This window comes from Marmota flaviventris, chromosome 14 (genome assembly GCF_047511675.1).
Source record: "Marmota flaviventris isolate mMarFla1 chromosome 14, mMarFla1.hap1, whole genome shotgun sequence".
Lineage (NCBI taxonomy): Eukaryota > Metazoa > Chordata > Mammalia > Rodentia > Sciuridae > Marmota > Marmota flaviventris.
The window spans coordinates 75,938,184-75,955,424 of record NC_092511.1 but is presented as its reverse complement, the minus strand read 5'-3'; the positions used below and the strand labels follow the sequence as shown (position 1 = coordinate 75,955,424).

Genomic DNA, 17,241 nt, shown 5'->3' with positions numbered 1-17,241 from the left:
GCCTGAAGGGACAGCGACCGGCAGCCCAGGGCTGCGCCTGCGCCCTGGCCCGAGGGCCCGGGGGTCACGGCCTGTCTCTCGGGGCCACGCAAGTTAAAAGTGTGTGTGGGAAGGGGGCGCAAAAGCCTACAGCACCCGGTATTCCCAGGCGGTCTCCCATCCAAGTACTAACCAGGCCCGACCCTGCTTAGCTTCCGAGATCAGACGAGATCGGGCGCGTTCAGGGTGGTATGGCCGTAGACGGGGAGGGCCGCCCGGGGGCGCCTCAAGAGCCTGCTCCGGGTTCCACCCTTCAGTCCAGGGGACGGGAGGGGGGTGGAGGGGGGAAATCGGAGGGGGTGGTCGCAGGGGGCCTCCCTCGCCCGCCCCACAACAGCGCAGCCCAGCCCAACTCAACTCAAGGCTGGGGGCTCTCACGCTCCGCTCCGACCTGACTCCACCGGGCAGCGGCCCAGGGGTCCTGGGAGACTGGGACTGGCTGAGTCCCGCCTCCAACACCGCCCCTCTCCACCTGGCTCCACCTACCGCGAGCCCCACCAAGCGCCCGCAGGGATCGCACCGCCCCGCCCCGGCCTGGCGTGGCCTGGCGTGGCCTGGCCTCCTCCGCCGCTCCTCGCCAAGGCCCAGGCCTCCCGCGACCCCAACCCCCCCACGGACCCCCGGCCCCCCACCGCCACGCCCACCCCGCCTTTCGCCAGGCGGAGAAGCCCAGAAGCCCTGGCCGTTTCAGTGTCCCGCGCGCGCGAACCTAGCCTAGCCTAGCCCGGAGCCCAGAGAGCCAGGGGCGGAGAGGCAGGCGGGCACCCCCCTCGGACACCCCAGGGACCCTGACACAGGCCCAGCGCCCCAGGCGGAAATGCAGTCCGACTGGGCAATGGCCAGCCGCCGGCCACACACGTCCCCTGAGCGTGCCTGGCGAGTGGAGCCACGCACAGGGAGGGCAGGAGGGAGGAACACACTCAGGGACTCAGGGAAAACCGGGCAGAGGGTGGCCGGGGGCAGCGGCCCGCTGGCTCCCAGTCAGTCAGTCGCCCGGCCAGGCTCAGAAGTGCGCCGCTGGGGTCGTGCCTCGCCCTGAGTTTCGGGCCCACTCTGCAAAGCCACCGCAGTCACCCCCTTCGGACCCAATGCCAAGGTCGGAGGGCTCTGCGCCTTGTTGGTACCAGTCAACGACCAGCACGTGCACAGCACCGCCCTGAGGAAGGGCATAGACCCCTCTGTCCAGTGTCCAGGAAAGGACCGCCTGTGGAAGAAGCACCCTGATTCAAACCCCTGTGGGAGCTTAGTCGGCGGCCTCACCAGACGGAAAGCCCCCTCCCCTGCAAGCATTGCAGGGGGGAGAGGGGGGAGGGAGGGGAGCGGTGGTTGCGTTGCGGGGACACGCGCCCACCGGGTCGTCAGGCCCTGCGTCTTGTCCTGTCCTCTGCAGGTGGACCGGTGACCGCGACCAAGGGGCCTCTGCTTCCCTGTCCCCACCGGCCAGGCTTCAACTCCTCTTGGCACCTGGTCCTCCATGGCAACCCCCTGGCCCCGAACCGCTTGCCTGCTCTGAAGGCTGCTTCCTCCTCTTTCAGGAGCGCCTGCCCTCTTTTGCCATCTGCTCTCTTGCTTGGCTCTCAGCGCAGACTCCTAAGACCCTGTGGCCTCCTCGGCCCTCTCTCAGCCTCTGCTGAGCACACACCCTGAAGTCCTGCGCGCACTTCAAGGGTGATGTGTGAATCCACTCTTACATCCATGGGAAGTTAGATGGGAGATGAGAGAACCTGTGACTGCCCAGTCTCCAGGCTACCATGGACCTGGTGACTTGCAGCCCAGAGTGAGTTGGCTGGGGTTGGGTGGGGGGTAGAGGGGTGAGTGTGTGTCTCTGTGTGTGTGTGTGTGTGTGTGAGAGAGAGAGAGAGAGAGAGAGAGAGAGAGAGAGAGAGAGAGAGGAGAGTCAAGGCCAGAGAGGGATTGAGTGGGAGATGGAGACAGGGATGCCTCCTCACAGGCCAAGAGAGGCACAAGAGAGAAGGAGAGATGGATGAACAGGGACCCACAGAGACATCTGCTGCTCCGATGAGAGTGAAAGGGAGAGACAGGCAGAGAGAGAGATTGACTCAGGGGGACCCTCACGGAGGAAGGCGGTGGGGAAGGAGGTAGAGACACAGGAGGGACCTTGCGGAGGTGGTGCAAAGAGAAAGGACCCAGGCAGAGACGCTCGATGGACTCTCCCACTCCCAGGATCTGGGTGTCAATGTTCTGCTTGTGTGGCAGGAACGGGTGAGGGAGCGGGCCCCGCGGGTGGGCCCCGTGTTCTGGGGAAGGCGGGTGTCGCCCCCCCACACACCCCATCCTCCAGGCCGAGGGGTGGGGGGGTCGGTCTGGGTGCACATGGAGGGTCGTGGCCTGGACCTGGCTCGGCTCAGCGGGGTCTCATGGAGTGAGTGTCCTAGCGTCCCTGGGGAGAGCCAGGCCTGTGGGCCTTGTTGCAGGCGCTGGGCGCTGGTCGTCGGGAGGCCAGCCGCAGGCCTGAAGGGACAGCGACCGGCAGCCCAGGGCTGCGCCTGCGCCCTGGCCCGAGGGCCCGGGGGTCACGGCCTGTCTCTCGGGGCCACGCAAGTTAAAAGTGTGTGTGGGAAGGGGGCGCAAAAGCCTACAGCACCCGGTATTCCCAGGCGGTCTCCCATCCAAGTACTAACCAGGCCCGACCCTGCTTAGCTTCCGAGATCAGACGAGATCGGGCGCGTTCAGGGTGGTATGGCCGTAGACGGGGAGGGCCGCCCGGGGGCGCCTCAAGAGCCTGCTCCGGGTTCCACCCTTCAGTCCAGGGGACGGGAGGGGGGTGGAGGGGGGAAATCGGAGGGGGTGGTCGCAGGGGGCCTCCCTCGCCCGCCCCACAACAGCGCAGCCCAGCCCAACTCAACTCAAGGCTGGGGGCTCTCACGCTCCGCTCCGACCTGACTCCACCGGGCAGCGGCCCAGGGGTCCTGGGAGACTGGGACTGGCTGAGTCCCGCCTCCAACACCGCCCCTCTCCACCTGGCTCCACCTACCGCGAGCCCCACCAAGCGCCCGCAGGGATCGCACCGCCCCGCCCCGGCCTGGCGTGGCCTGGCGTGGCCTGGCCTCCTCCGCCGCTCCTCGCCAAGGCCCAGGCCTCCCGCGACCCCAACCCCCCCACGGACCCCCGGCCCCCCACCGCCACGCCCACCCCGCCTTTCGCCAGGCGGAGAAGCCCAGAAGCCCTGGCCGTTTCAGTGTCCCGCGCGCGCGAACCTAGCCTAGCCTAGCCCGGAGCCCAGAGAGCCAGGGGCGGAGAGGCAGGCGGGCACCCCCCTCGGACACCCCAGGGACCCTGACACAGGCCCAGCGCCCCAGGCGGAAATGCAGTCCGACTGGGCAATGGCCAGCCGCCGGCCACACACGTCCCCTGAGCGTGCCTGGCGAGTGGAGCCACGCACAGGGAGGGCAGGAGGGAGGAACACACTCAGGGACTCAGGGAAAACCGGGCAGAGGGTGGCCGGGGGCAGCGGCCCGCTGGCTCCCAGTCAGTCAGTCGCCCGGCCAGGCTCAGAAGTGCGCCGCTGGGGTCGTGCCTCGCCCTGAGTTTCGGGCCCACTCTGCAAAGCCACCGCAGTCACCCCCTTCGGACCCAATGCCAAGGTCGGAGGGCTCTGCGCCTTGTTGGTACCAGTCAACGACCAGCACGTGCACAGCACCGCCCTGAGGAAGGGCATAGACCCCTCTGTCCAGTGTCCAGGAAAGGACCGCCTGTGGAAGAAGCACCCTGATTCAAACCCCTGTGGGAGCTTAGTCGGCGGCCTCACCAGACGGAAAGCCCCCTCCCCTGCAAGCATTGCAGGGGGGAGAGGGGGGAGGGAGGGGAGCGGTGGTTGCGTTGCGGGGACACGCGCCCACCGGGTCGTCAGGCCCTGCGTCTTGTCCTGTCCTCTGCAGGTGGACCGGTGACCGCGACCAAGGGGCCTCTGCTTCCCTGTCCCCACCGGCCAGGCTTCAACTCCTCTTGGCACCTGGTCCTCCATGGCAACCCCCTGGCCCCGAACCGCTTGCCTGCTCTGAAGGCTGCTTCCTCCTCTTTCAGGAGCGCCTGCCCTCTTTTGCCATCTGCTCTCTTGCTTGGCTCTCAGCGCAGACTCCTAAGACCCTGTGGCCTCCTCGGCCCTCTCTCAGCCTCTGCTGAGCACACACCCTGAAGTCCTGCGCGCACTTCAAGGGTGATGTGTGAATCCACTCTTACATCCATGGGAAGTTAGATGGGAGATGAGAGAACCTGTGACTGCCCAGTCTCCAGGCTACCATGGACCTGGTGACTTGCAGCCCAGAGTGAGTTGGCTGGGGTTGGGTGGGGGGTAGAGGGGTGAGTGTGTGTCTCTGTGTGTGTGTGTGTGTGTGTGTGTGAGAGAGAGAGAGAGAGAGAGAGAGAGAGAGAGAGAGAGAGGAGAGTCAAGGCCAGAGAGGGATTGAGTGGGAGATGGAGACAGGGATGCCTCCTCACAGGCCAAGAGAGGCACAAGAGAGAAGGAGAGATGGATGAACAGGGACCCACAGAGACATCTGCTGCTCCGATGAGAGTGAAAGGGAGAGACAGGCAGAGAGAGAGATTGACTCAGGGGGACCCTCACGGAGGAAGGCGGTGGGGAAGGAGGTAGAGACACAGGAGGGACCTTGCGGAGGTGGTGCAAAGAGAGAAGGACCCAGGCAGAGACGCTCGATGGACTCTCCCACTCCCAGGATCTGGGTGTCAAGGTTCTGCTTGTGTGGCAGGAACGGGTGAGGGAGCGGGCCCCGCGGGTGGGCCCCGTGTTCTGGGGAAGGCGGGTGTCGCCCCCCCACACACCCCATCCTCCAGGCCGAGGGGTGGGGGGGTCGGTCTGGGTGCACATGGAGGGTCGTGGCCTGGACCTGGCTCGGCTCAGCGGGGTCTCATGGAGTGAGTGTCCTAGCGTCCCTGGGGAGAGCCAGGCCTGTGGGCCTTGTTGCAGGCGCTGGGCGCTGGTCGTCGGGAGGCCAGCCGCAGGCCTGAAGGGACAGCGACCGGCAGCCCAGGGCTGCGCCTGCGCCCTGGCCCGAGGGCCCGGGGGTCACGGCCTGTCTCTCGGGGCCACGCAAGTTAAAAGTGTGTGTGGGAAGGGGGCGCAAAAGCCTACAGCACCCGGTATTCCCAGGCGGTCTCCCATCCAAGTACTAACCAGGCCCGACCCTGCTTAGCTTCCGAGATCAGACGAGATCGGGCGCGTTCAGGGTGGTATGGCCGTAGACGGGGAGGGCCGCCCGGGGGCGCCTCAAGAGCCTGCTCCGGGTTCCACCCTTCAGTCCAGGGGACGGGAGGGGGGTGGAGGGGGGAAATCGGAGGGGGTGGTCGCAGGGGGCCTCCCTCGCCCGCCCCACAACAGCGCAGCCCAGCCCAACTCAACTCAAGGCTGGGGGCTCTCACGCTCCGCTCCGACCTGACTCCACCGGGCAGCGGCCCAGGGGTCCTGGGAGACTGGGACTGGCTGAGTCCCGCCTCCAACACCGCCCCTCTCCACCTGGCTCCACCTACCGCGAGCCCCACCAAGCGCCCGCAGGGATCGCACCGCCCCGCCCCGGCCTGGCGTGGCCTGGCGTGGCCTGGCCTCCTCCGCCGCTCCTCGCCAAGGCCCAGGCCTCCCGCGACCCCAACCCCCCCACGGACCCCCGGCCCCCCACCGCCACGCCCACCCCGCCTTTCGCCAGGCGGAGAAGCCCAGAAGCCCTGGCCGTTTCAGTGTCCCGCGCGCGCGAACCTAGCCTAGCCTAGCCCGGAGCCCAGAGAGCCAGGGGCGGAGAGGCAGGCGGGCACCCCCCTCGGACACCCCAGGGACCCTGACACAGGCCCAGGGCCCCAGGCGGAAATGCAGTCCGACAGGGCAATGGCCAGCCGCCGGCCACACACGTCCCCTGAGCGTGCCTGGCGAGTGGAGCCACGCACAGGGAGGGCAGGAGGGAGGAACACACTCAGGGACTCAGGGAAAACCGGGCAGAGGGTGGCCGGGGGCAGCGGCCCGCTGGCTCCCAGTCAGTCAGTCGCCCGGCCAGGCTCAGAAGTGCGCCGCTGGGGTCGTGCCTCGCCCTGAGTTTCGGGCCCACTCTGCAAAGCCACCGCAGTCACCCCCTTCGGACCCAATGCCAAGGTCGGAGGGCTCTGCGCCTTGTTGGTACCAGTCAACGACCAGCACGTGCACAGCACCGCCCTGAGGAAGGGCATAGACCCCTCTGTCCAGTGTCCAGGAAAGGACCGCCTGTGGAAGAAGCACCCTGATTCAAACCCCTGTGGGAGCTTAGTCGGCGGCCTCACCAGACGGAAAGCCCCCTCCCCTGCAAGCATTGCAGGGGGGAGAGGGGGGAGGGAGGGGAGCGGTGGTTGCGTTGCGGGGACACGCGCCCACCGGGTCGTCAGGCCCTGCGTCTTGTCCTGTCCTCTGCAGGTGGACCGGTGACCGCGACCAAGGGGCCTCTGCTTCCCTGTCCCCACCGGCCAGGCTTCAACTCCTCTTGGCACCTGGTCCTCCATGGCAACCCCCTGGCCCCGAACCGCTTGCCTGCTCTGAAGGCTGCTTCCTCCTCTTTCAGGAGCGCCTGCCCTCTTTTGCCATCTGCTCTCTTGCTTGGCTCTCAGCGCAGACTCCTAAGACCCTGTGGCCTCCTCGGCCCTCTCTCAGCCTCTGCTGAGCACACACCCTGAAGTCCTGCGCGCACTTCAAGGGTGATGTGTGAATCCACTCTTACATCCATGGGAAGTTAGATGGGAGATGAGAGAACCTGTGACTGCCCAGTCTCCAGGCTACCATGGACCTGGTGACTTGCAGCCCAGAGTGAGTTGGCTGGGGTTGGGTGGGGGGTAGAGGGGTGAGTGTGTGTCTGTGTGTGTGTGTGTGTGTGTGTGTGTGAGAGAGAGAGAGAGAGAGAGAGAGAGAGAGAGAGAGAGAGGAGAGTCAAGGCCAGAGAGGGATTGAGTGGGAGATGGAGACAGGGATGCCTCCTCACAGGCCAAGAGAGGCACAAGAGAGAAGGAGAGATGGATGAACAGGGACCCACAGAGACATCTGCTGCTCCGATGAGAGTGAAAGGGAGAGACAGGCAGAGAGAGAGATTGACTCAGGGGGACCCTCACGGAGGAAGGCGGTGGGGAAGGAGGTAGAGACACAGGAGGGACCTTGCGGAGGTGGTGCAAAGAGAAAGGACCCAGGCAGAGACGCTCGATGGACTCTCCCACTCCCAGGATCTGGGTGTCAAGGTTCTGCTTGTGTGGCAGGAACGGGTGAGGGAGCGGGCCCCGCGGGTGGGCCCCGTGTTCTGGGGAAGGCGGGTGTCGCCCCCCCACACACCCCATCCTCCAGGCCGAGGGGTGGGGGGGTCGGTCTGGGTGCACATGGAGGGTCGTGGCCTGGACCTGGCTCGGCTCAGCGGGGTCTCATGGAGTGAGTGTCCTAGCGTCCCTGGGGAGAGCCAGGCCTGTGGGCCTTGTTGCAGGCGCTGGGCGCTGGTCGTCGGGAGGCCAGCCGCAGGCCTGAAGGGACAGCGACCGGCAGCCCAGGGCTGCGCCTGCGCCCTGGCCCGAGGGCCCGGGGGTCACGGCCTGTCTCTCGGGGCCACGCAAGTTAAAAGTGTGTGTGGGAAGGGGGCGCAAAAGCCTACAGCACCCGGTATTCCCAGGCGGTCTCCCATCCAAGTACTAACCAGGCCCGACCCTGCTTAGCTTCCGAGATCAGACGAGATCGGGCGCGTTCAGGGTGGTATGGCCGTAGACGGGGAGGGCCGCCCGGGGGCGCCTCAAGAGCCTGCTCCGGGTTCCACCCTTCAGTCCAGGGGACGGGAGGGGGGTGGAGGGGGGAAATCGGAGGGGGTGGTCGCAGGGGGCCTCCCTCGCCCGCCCCACAACAGCGCAGCCCAGCCCAACTCAACTCAAGGCTGGGGGCTCTCACGCTCCGCTCCGACCTGACTCCACCGGGCAGCGGCCCAGGGGTCCTGGGAGACTGGGACTGGCTGAGTCCCGCCTCCAACACCGCCCCTCTCCACCTGGCTCCACCTACCGCGAGCCCCACCAAGCGCCCGCAGGGATCGCACCGCCCCGCCCCGGCCTGGCGTGGCCTGGCGTGGCCTGGCCTCCTCCGCCGCTCCTCGCCAAGGCCCAGGCCTCCCGCGACCCCAACCCCCCCACGGCCCCCCGGCCCCCCACCGCCACGCCCACCCCGCCTTTCGCCAGGCGGAGAAGCCCAGAAGCCCTGGCCGTTTCAGTGTCCCGCGCGCGCGAACCTAGCCTAGCCTAGCCCGGAGCCCAGAGAGCCAGGGGCGGAGAGGCAGGCGGGCACCCCCCTCGGACACCCCAGGGACCCTGACACAGGCCCAGCGCCCCAGGCGGAAATGCAGTCCGACTGGGCAATGGCCAGCCGCCGGCCACACACGTCCCCTGAGCGTGCCTGGCGAGTGGAGCCACGCACAGGGAGGGCAGGAGGGAGGAACACACTCAGGGACTCAGGGAAAACCGGGCAGAGGGTGGCCGGGGGCAGCGGCCCGCTGGCTCCCAGTCAGTCAGTCGCCCGGCCAGGCTCAGAAGTGCGCCGCTGGGGTCGTGCCTCGCCCTGAGTTTCGGGCCCACTCTGCAAAGCCACCGCAGTCACCCCCTTCGGACCCAATGCCAAGGTCGGAGGGCTCTGCGCCTTGTTGGTACCAGTCAACGACCAGCACGTGCACAGCACCGCCCTGAGGAAGGGCATAGACCCCTCTGTCCAGTGTCCAGGAAAGGACCGCCTGTGGAAGAAGCACCCTGATTCAAACCCCTGTGGGAGCTTAGTCGGCGGCCTCACCAGACGGAAAGCCCCCTCCCCTGCAAGCATTGCAGGGGGGAGAGGGGGGAGGGAGGGGAGCGGTGGTTGCGTTGCGGGGACACGCGCCCACCGGGTCGTCAGGCCCTGCGTCTTGTCCTGTCCTCTGCAGGTGGACCGGTGACCGCGACCAAGGGGCCTCTGCTTCCCTGTCCCCACCGGCCAGGCTTCAACTCCTCTTGGCACCTGGTCCTCCATGGCAACCCCCTGGCCCCGAACCGCTTGCCTGCTCTGAAGGCTGCTTCCTCCTCTTTCAGGAGCGCCTGCCCTCTTTTGCCATCTGCTCTCTTGCTTGGCTCTCAGCGCAGACTCCTAAGACCCTGTGGCCTCCTCGGCCCTCTCTCAGCCTCTGCTGAGCACACACCCTGAAGTCCTGCGCGCACTTCAAGGGTGATGTGTGAATCCACTCTTACATCCATGGGAAGTTAGATGGGAGATGAGAGAACCTGTGACTGCCCAGTCTCCAGGCTACCATGGACCTGGTGACTTGCAGCCCAGAGTGAGTTGGCTGGGGTTGGGTGGGGGGTAGAGGGGTGAGTGTGTGTCTCTGTGTGTGTGTGTGTGTGTGTGTGTGTGAGAGAGAGAGAGAGAGAGAGAGAGAGAGAGAGAGAGAGAGAGGAGAGTCAAGGCCAGAGAGGGATTGAGTGGGAGATGGAGACAGGGATGCCTCCTCACAGGCCAAGAGAGGCACAAGAGAGAAGGAGAGATGGATGAACAGGGACCCACAGAGACATCTGCTGCTCCGATGAGAGTGAAAGGGAGAGACAGGCAGAGAGAGAGATTGACTCAGGGGGACCCTCACGGAGGAAGGCGGTGGGGAAGGAGGTAGAGACACAGGAGGGACCTTGCGGAGGTGGTGCAAAGAGAGAAGGACCCAGGCAGAGACGCTCGATGGACTCTCCCACTCCCAGGATCTGGGTGTCAAGGTTCTGCTTGTGTGGCAGGAACGGGTGAGGGAGCGGGCCCCGCGGGTGGGCCCCGTGTTCTGGGGAAGGCGGGTGTCGCCCCCCCACACACCCCATCCTCCAGGCCGAGGGGTGGGGGGGTCGGTCTGGGTGCACATGGAGGGTCGTGGCCTGGACCTGGCTCGGCTCAGCGGGGTCTCATGGAGTGAGTGTCCTAGCGTCCCTGGGGAGAGCCAGGCCTGTGGGCCTTGTTGCAGGCGCTGGGCGCTGGTCGTCGGGAGGCCAGCCGCAGGCCTGAAGGGACAGCGACCGGCAGCCCAGGGCTGCGCCTGCGCCCTGGCCCGAGGGCCCGGGGGTCACGGCCTGTCTCTCGGGGCCACGCAAGTTAAAAGTGTGTGTGGGAAGGGGGCGCAAAAGCCTACAGCACCCGGTATTCCCAGGCGGTCTCCCATCCAAGTACTAACCAGGCCCGACCCTGCTTAGCTTCCGAGATCAGACGAGATCGGGCGCGTTCAGGGTGGTATGGCCGTAGACGGGGAGGGCCGCCCGGGGGCGCCTCAAGAGCCTGCTCCGGGTTCCACCCTTCAGTCCAGGGGACGGGAGGGGGGTGGAGGGGGGAAATCGGAGGGGGTGGTCGCAGGGGGCCTCCCTCGCCCGCCCCACAACAGCGCAGCCCAGCCCAACTCAACTCAAGGCTGGGGGCTCTCACGCTCCGCTCCGACCTGACTCCACCGGGCAGCGGCCCAGGGGTCCTGGGAGACTGGGACTGGCTGAGTCCCGCCTCCAACACCGCCCCTCTCCACCTGGCTCCACCTACCGCGAGCCCCACCAAGCGCCCGCAGGGATCGCACCGCCCCGCCCCGGCCTGGCGTGGCCTGGCGTGGCCTGGCCTCCTCCGCCGCTCCTCGCCAAGGCCCAGGCCTCCCGCGACCCCAACCCCCCCACGGACCCCCGGCCCCCCACCGCCACGCCCACCCCGCCTTTCGCCAGGCGGAGAAGCCCAGAAGCCCTGGCCGTTTCAGTGTCCCGCGCGCGCGAACCTAGCCTAGCCTAGCCCGGAGCCCAGAGAGCCAGGGGCGGAGAGGCAGGCGGGCACCCCCCTCGGACACCCCAGGGACCCTGACACAGGCCCAGGGCCCCAGGCGGAAATGCAGTCCGACAGGGCAATGGCCAGCCGCCGGCCACACACGTCCCCTGAGCGTGCCTGGCGAGTGGAGCCACGCACAGGGAGGGCAGGAGGGAGGAACACACTCAGGGACTCAGGGAAAACCGGGCAGAGGGTGGCCGGGGGCAGCGGCCCGCTGGCTCCCAGTCAGTCAGTCGCCCGGCCAGGCTCAGAAGTGCGCCGCTGGGGTCGTGCCTCGCCCTGAGTTTCGGGCCCACTCTGCAAAGCCACCGCAGTCACCCCCTTCGGACCCAATGCCAAGGTCGGAGGGCTCTGCGCCTTGTTGGTACCAGTCAACGACCAGCACGTGCACAGCACCGCCCTGAGGAAGGGCATAGACCCCTCTGTCCAGTGTCCAGGAAAGGACCGCCTGTGGAAGAAGCACCCTGATTCAAACCCCTGTGGGAGCTTAGTCGGCGGCCTCACCAGACGGAAAGCCCCCTCCCCTGCAAGCATTGCAGGGGGGAGAGGGGGGAGGGAGGGGAGCGGTGGTTGCGTTGCGGGGACACGCGCCCACCGGGTCGTCAGGCCCTGCGTCTTGTCCTGTCCTCTGCAGGTGGACCGGTGACCGCGACCAAGGGGCCTCTGCTTCCCTGTCCCCACCGGCCAGGCTTCAACTCCTCTTGGCACCTGGTCCTCCATGGCAACCCCCTGGCCCCGAACCGCTTGCCTGCTCTGAAGGCTGCTTCCTCCTCTTTCAGGAGCGCCTGCCCTCTTTTGCCATCTGCTCTCTTGCTTGGCTCTCAGCGCAGACTCCTAAGACCCTGTGGCCTCCTCGGCCCTCTCTCAGCCTCTGCTGAGCACACACCCTGAAGTCCTGCGCGCACTTCAAGGGTGATGTGTGAATCCACTCTTACATCCATGGGAAGTTAGATGGGAGATGAGAGAACCTGTGACTGCCCAGTCTCCAGGCTACCATGGACCTGGTGACTTGCAGCCCAGAGTGAGTTGGCTGGGGTTGGGTGGGGGGTAGAGGGGTGAGTGTGTGTCTGTGTGTGTGTGTGTGTGTGTGTGTGTGTGAGAGAGAGAGAGAGAGAGAGAGAGAGAGAGAGAGAGAGAGGAGAGTCAAGGCCAGAGAGGGATTGAGTGGGAGATGGAGACAGGGATGCCTCCTCACAGGCCAAGAGAGGCACAAGAGAGAAGGAGAGATGGATGAACAGGGACCCACAGAGACATCTGCTGCTCCGATGAGAGTGAAAGGGAGAGACAGGCAGAGAGAGAGATTGACTCAGGGGGACCCTCACGGAGGAAGGCGGTGGGGAAGGAGGTAGAGACACAGGAGGGACCTTGCGGAGGTGGTGCAAAGAGAAAGGACCCAGGCAGAGACGCTCGATGGACTCTCCCACTCCCAGGATCTGGGTGTCAAGGTTCTGCTTGTGTGGCAGGAACGGGTGAGGGAGCGGGCCCCGCGGGTGGGCCCCGTGTTCTGGGGAAGGCGGGTGTCGCCCCCCCACACACCCCATCCTCCAGGCCGAGGGGTGGGGGGGTCGGTCTGGGTGCACATGGAGGGTCGTGGCCTGGACCTGGCTCGGCTCAGCGGGGTCTCATGGAGTGAGTGTCCTAGCGTCCCTGGGGAGAGCCAGGCCTGTGGGCCTTGTTGCAGGCGCTGGGCGCTGGTCGTCGGGAGGCCAGCCGCAGGCCTGAAGGGACAGCGACCGGCAGCCCAGGGCTGCGCCTGCGCCCTGGCCCGAGGGCCCGGGGGTCACGGCCTGTCTCTCGGGGCCACGCAAGTTAAAAGTGTGTGTGGGAAGGGGGCGCAAAAGCGTACAGCACCCGGTATTCCCAGGCGGTCTCCCATCCAAGTACTAACCAGGCCCGACCCTGCTTAGCTTCCGAGATCAGACGAGATCGGGCGCGTTCAGGGTGGTATGGCCGTAGACGGGGAGGGCCGCCCGGGGGCGCCTCAAGAGCCTGCTCCGGGTTCCACCCTTCAGTCCAGGGGACGGGAGGGGGGTGGAGGGGGGAAATCGGAGGGGGTGGTCGCAGGGGGCCTCCCTCGCCCGCCCCACAACAGCGCAGCCCAGCCCAACTCAACTCAAGGCTGGGGGCTCTCACGCTCCGCTCCGACCTGACTCCACCGGGCAGCGGCCCAGGGGTCCTGGGAGACTGGGACTGGCTGAGTCCCGCCTCCAACACCGCCCCTCTCCACCTGGCTCCACCTACCGCGAGCCCCACCAAGCGCCCGCAGGGATCGCACCGCCCCGCCCCGGCCTGGCGTGGCCTGGCGTGGCCTGGCCTCCTCCGCCGCTCCTCGCCAAGGCCCAGGCCTCCCGCGACCCCAACCCCCCCACGGCCCCCCGGCCCCCCACCGCCACGCCCACCCCGCCTTTCGCCAGGCGGAGAAGCCCAGAAGCCCTGGCCGTTTCAGTGTCCCGCGCGCGCGAACCTAGCCTAGCCTAGCCCGGAGCCCAGAGAGCCAGGGGCGGAGAGGCAGGCGGGCACCCCCCTCGGACACCCCAGGGACCCTGACACAGGCCCAGGGCCCCAGGCGGAAATGCAGTCCGACAGGGCAATGGCCAGCCGCCGGCCACACACGTCCCCTGAGCGTGCCTGGCGAGTGGAGCCACGCACAGGGAGGGCAGGAGGGAGGAACACACTCAGGGACTCAGGGAAAACCGGGCAGAGGGTGGCCGGGGGCAGCGGCCCGCTGGCTCCCAGTCAGTCAGTCGCCCGGCCAGGCTCAGAAGTGCGCCGCTGGGGTCGTGCCTCGCCCTGAGTTTCGGGCCCACTCTGCAAAGCCACCGCAGTCACCCCCTTCGGACCCAATGCCAAGGTCGGAGGGCTCTGCGCCTTGTTGGTACCAGTCAACGACCAGCACGTGCACAGCACCGCCCTGAGGAAGGGCATAGACCCCTCTGTCCAGTGTCCAGGAAAGGACCGCCTGTGGAAGAAGCACCCTGATTCAAACCCCTGTGGGAGCTTAGTCGGCGGCCTCACCAGACGGAAAGCCCCCTCCCCTGCAAGCATTGCAGGGGGGAGAGGGGGGAGGGAGGGGAGCGGTGGTTGCGTTGCGGGGACACGCGCCCACCGGGTCGTCAGGCCCTGCGTCTTGTCCTGTCCTCTGCAGGTGGACCGGTGACCGCGACCAAGGGGCCTCTGCTTCCCTGTCCCCACCGGCCAGGCTTCAACTCCTCTTGGCACCTGGTCCTCCATGGCAACCCCCTGGCCCCGAACCGCTTGCCTGCTCTGAAGGCTGCTTCCTCCTCTTTCAGGAGCGCCTGCCCTCTTTTGCCATCTGCTCTCTTGCTTGGCTCTCAGCGCAGACTCCTAAGACCCTGTGGCCTCCTCGGCCCTCTCTCAGCCTCTGCTGAGCACACACCCTGAAGTCCTGCGCGCACTTCAAGGGTGATGTGTGAATCCACTCTTACATCCATGGGAAGTTAGATGGGAGATGAGAGAACCTGTGACTGCCCAGTCTCCAGGCTACCATGGACCTGGTGACTTGCAGCCCAGAGTGAGTTGGCTGGGGTTGGGTGGGGGGTAGAGGGGTGAGTGTGTGTCTGTGTGTGTGTGTGTGTGTGTGTGTGTGAGAGAGAGAGAGAGAGAGAGAGAGAGAGAGAGAGAGAGAGAGGAGAGTCAAGGCCAGAGAGGGATTGAGTGGGAGATGGAGACAGGGATGCCTCCTCACAGGCCAAGAGAGGCACAAGAGAGAAGGAGAGATGGATGAACAGGGACCCACAGAGACATCTGCTGCTCCGATGAGAGTGAAAGGGAGAGACAGGCAGAGAGAGAGATTGACTCAGGGGGACCCTCACGGAGGAAGGCGGTGGGGAAGGAGGTAGAGACACAGGAGGGACCTTGCGGAGGTGGTGCAAAGAGAAAGGACCCAGGCAGAGACGCTCGATGGACTCTCCCACTCCCAGGATCTGGGTGTCAAGGTTCTGCTTGTGTGGCAGGAACGGGTGAGGGAGCGGGCCCCGCGGGTGGGCCCCGTGTTCTGGGGAAGGCGGGTGTCGCCCCCCCACACACCCCATCCTCCAGGCCGAGGGGTGGGGGGGTCGGTCTGGGTGCACATGGAGGGTCGTGGCCTGGACCTGGCTCGGCTCAGCGGGGTCTCATGGAGTGAGTGTCCTAGCGTCCCTGGGGAGAGCCAGGCCTGTGGGCCTTGTTGCAGGCGCTGGGCGCTGGTCGTCGGGAGGCCAGCCGCAGGCCTGAAGGGACAGCGACCGGCAGCCCAGGGCTGCGCCTGCGCCCTGGCCCGAGGGCCCGGGGGTCACGGCCTGTCTCTCGGGGCCACGCAAGTTAAAAGTGTGTGTGGGAAGGGGGCGCAAAAGCGTACAGCACCCGGTATTCCCAGGCGGTCTCCCATCCAAGTACTAACCAGGCCCGACCCTGCTTAGCTTCCGAGATCAGACGAGATCGGGCGCGTTCAGGGTGGTATGGCCGTAGACGGGGAGGGCCGCCCGGGGGCGCCTCAAGAGCCTGCTCCGGGTTCCACCCTTCAGTCCAGGGGACGGGAGGGGGGTGGAGGGGGGAAATCGGAGGGGGTGGTCGCAGGGGGCCTCCCTCGCCCGCCCCACAACAGCGCAGCCCAGCCCAACTCAACTCAAGGCTGGGGGCTCTCACGCTCCGCTCCGACCTGACTCCACCGGGCAGCGGCCCAGGGGTCCTGGGAGACTGGGACTGGCTGAGTCCCGCCTCCAACACCGCCCCTCTCCACCTGGCTCCACCTACCGCGAGCCCCACCAAGCGCCCGCAGGGATCGCACCGCCCCGCCCCGGCCTGGCGTGGCCTGGCGTGGCCTGGCCTCCTCCGCCGCTCCTCGCCAAGGCCCAGGCCTCCCGCGACCCCAACCCCCCCACGGACCCCCGGCCCCCCACCGCCACGCCCACCCCGCCTTTCGCCAGGCGGAGAAGCCCAGAAGCCCTGGCCGTTTCAGTGTCCCGCGCGCGCGAACCTAGCCTAGCCTAGCCCGGAGCCCAGAGAGCCAGGGGCGGAGAGGCAGGCGGGCACCCCCCTCGGACACCCCAGGGACCCTGACACAGGCCCAGCGCCCCAGGCGGAAATGCAGTCCGACTGGGCAATGGCCAGCCGCCGGCCACACACGTCCCCTGAGCGTGCCTGGCGAGTGGAGCCACGCACAGGGAGGGCAGGAGGGAGGAACACACTCAGGGACTCAGGGAAAACCGGGCAGAGGGTGGCCGGGGGCAGCGGCCCGCTGGCTCCCAGTCAGTCAGTCGCCCGGCCAGGCTCAGAAGTGCGCCGCTGGGGTCGTGCCTCGCCCTGAGTTTCGGGCCCACTCTGCAAAGCCACCGCAGTCATCCCCTTCGGACCCAATGCCAAGGTCGGAGGGCTCTGCGCCTTGTTGGTACCAGTCAACGACCAGCACGTGCACAGCACCGCCCTGAGGAAGGGCATAGACCCCTCTGTCCAGTGTCCAGGAAAGGACCGCCTGTGGAAGAAGCACCCTGATTCAAACCCCTGTGGGAGCTTAGTCGGCGGCCTCACCAGACGGAAAGCCCCCTCCCCTGCAAGCATTGCAGGGGGGAGAGGGGGGAGGGAGGGGAGCGGTGGTTGCGTTGCGGGGACACGCGCCCACCGGGTCGTCAGGCCCTGCGTCTTGTCCTGTCCTCTGCAGGTGGACCGGTGACCGCGACCAAGGGGCCTCTGCTTCCCTGTCCCCACCGGCCAGGCTTCAACTCCTCTTGGCACCTGGTCCTCCATGGCAACCCCCTGGCCCCGAACCGCTTGCCTGCTCTGAAGGCTGCTTCCTCCTCTTTCAGGAGCGCCTGCCCTCTTTTGCCATCTGCTCTCTTGCTTGGCTCTCAGCGCAGACTCCTAAGACCCTGTGGCCTCCTCGGCCCTCTCTCAGCCTCTGCTGAGCACACACCCTGAAGTCCTGCGCGCACTTCAAGGGTGATGTGTGAATCCACTCTTACATCCATGGGAAGTTAGATGGGAGATGAGAGAACCTGTGACTGCCCAGTCTCCAGGCTACCATGGACCTGGTGACTTGCAGCCCAGAGTGAGTTGGCTGGGGTTGGGTGGGGGGTACAGGGGTGAGTGTGTGTCTCTGTGTGTGTGTGTGTGTGTGTGTGTGAGAGAGAGAGAGAGAGAGAGAGAGAGAGAGAGAGAGAGGAGAGTCAAGGCCAGAGAGGGATTGAGTGGGAGATGGAGACAGGGATGCCTCCTCACAGGCCAAGAGAGGCACAAGAGAGAAGGAGAGATGGATGAACAGGGACCCACAGAGACATCTGCTGCTCCGATGAGAGTGAAAGGGAGAGACAGGCAGAGAGAGAGATTGACTCAGGGGGACCCTCACGGAGGAAGGCGGTGGGGAAGGAGGTAGAGACACAGGAGGGACCTTGCGGAGGTGGTGCAAAGAG

At 66.7% G+C, this 17,241-nt stretch overlaps 7 non-coding genes across 7 annotated transcripts; all 7 read right to left on the bottom strand.

Annotated features, from left to right (window-relative positions):
- Positions 1 to 123: 123 nt before the first annotated feature.
- On the bottom strand, positions 124 to 242 carry LOC139701921 (5S ribosomal RNA). The gene has a single exon (XR_011704520.1). It is a non-coding gene; the product is annotated as a 5S ribosomal RNA (ribosomal RNA).
- A 2,390-nt stretch (positions 243 to 2,632) lies between these two features.
- Positions 2,633 to 2,751, bottom strand: LOC139701920 (5S ribosomal RNA). The gene has a single exon (XR_011704519.1). It is a non-coding gene; the product is annotated as a 5S ribosomal RNA (ribosomal RNA).
- Positions 2,752 to 5,142: 2,391 nt separating this feature from the next.
- Positions 5,143 to 5,261, bottom strand: LOC139701919 (5S ribosomal RNA). The gene has a single exon (XR_011704518.1). It is a non-coding gene; the product is annotated as a 5S ribosomal RNA (ribosomal RNA).
- Positions 5,262 to 7,651: 2,390 nt separating this feature from the next.
- Positions 7,652 to 7,770, bottom strand: LOC139701918 (5S ribosomal RNA). The gene has a single exon (XR_011704517.1). It is a non-coding gene; the product is annotated as a 5S ribosomal RNA (ribosomal RNA).
- Positions 7,771 to 10,165: 2,395 nt separating this feature from the next.
- On the bottom strand, positions 10,166 to 10,284 carry LOC139701917 (5S ribosomal RNA). The gene has a single exon (XR_011704516.1). It is a non-coding gene; the product is annotated as a 5S ribosomal RNA (ribosomal RNA).
- Positions 10,285 to 12,676: 2,392 nt separating this feature from the next.
- Positions 12,677 to 12,795, bottom strand: LOC139701968 (5S ribosomal RNA). The gene has a single exon (XR_011704567.1). It is a non-coding gene; the product is annotated as a 5S ribosomal RNA (ribosomal RNA).
- A 2,392-nt stretch (positions 12,796 to 15,187) lies between these two features.
- Positions 15,188 to 15,306, bottom strand: LOC139701967 (5S ribosomal RNA). Its single transcript, XR_011704566.1, has one exon. It is a non-coding gene; the product is annotated as a 5S ribosomal RNA (ribosomal RNA).
- Between the last annotated feature and the right edge of the window lie 1,935 nt (positions 15,307 to 17,241).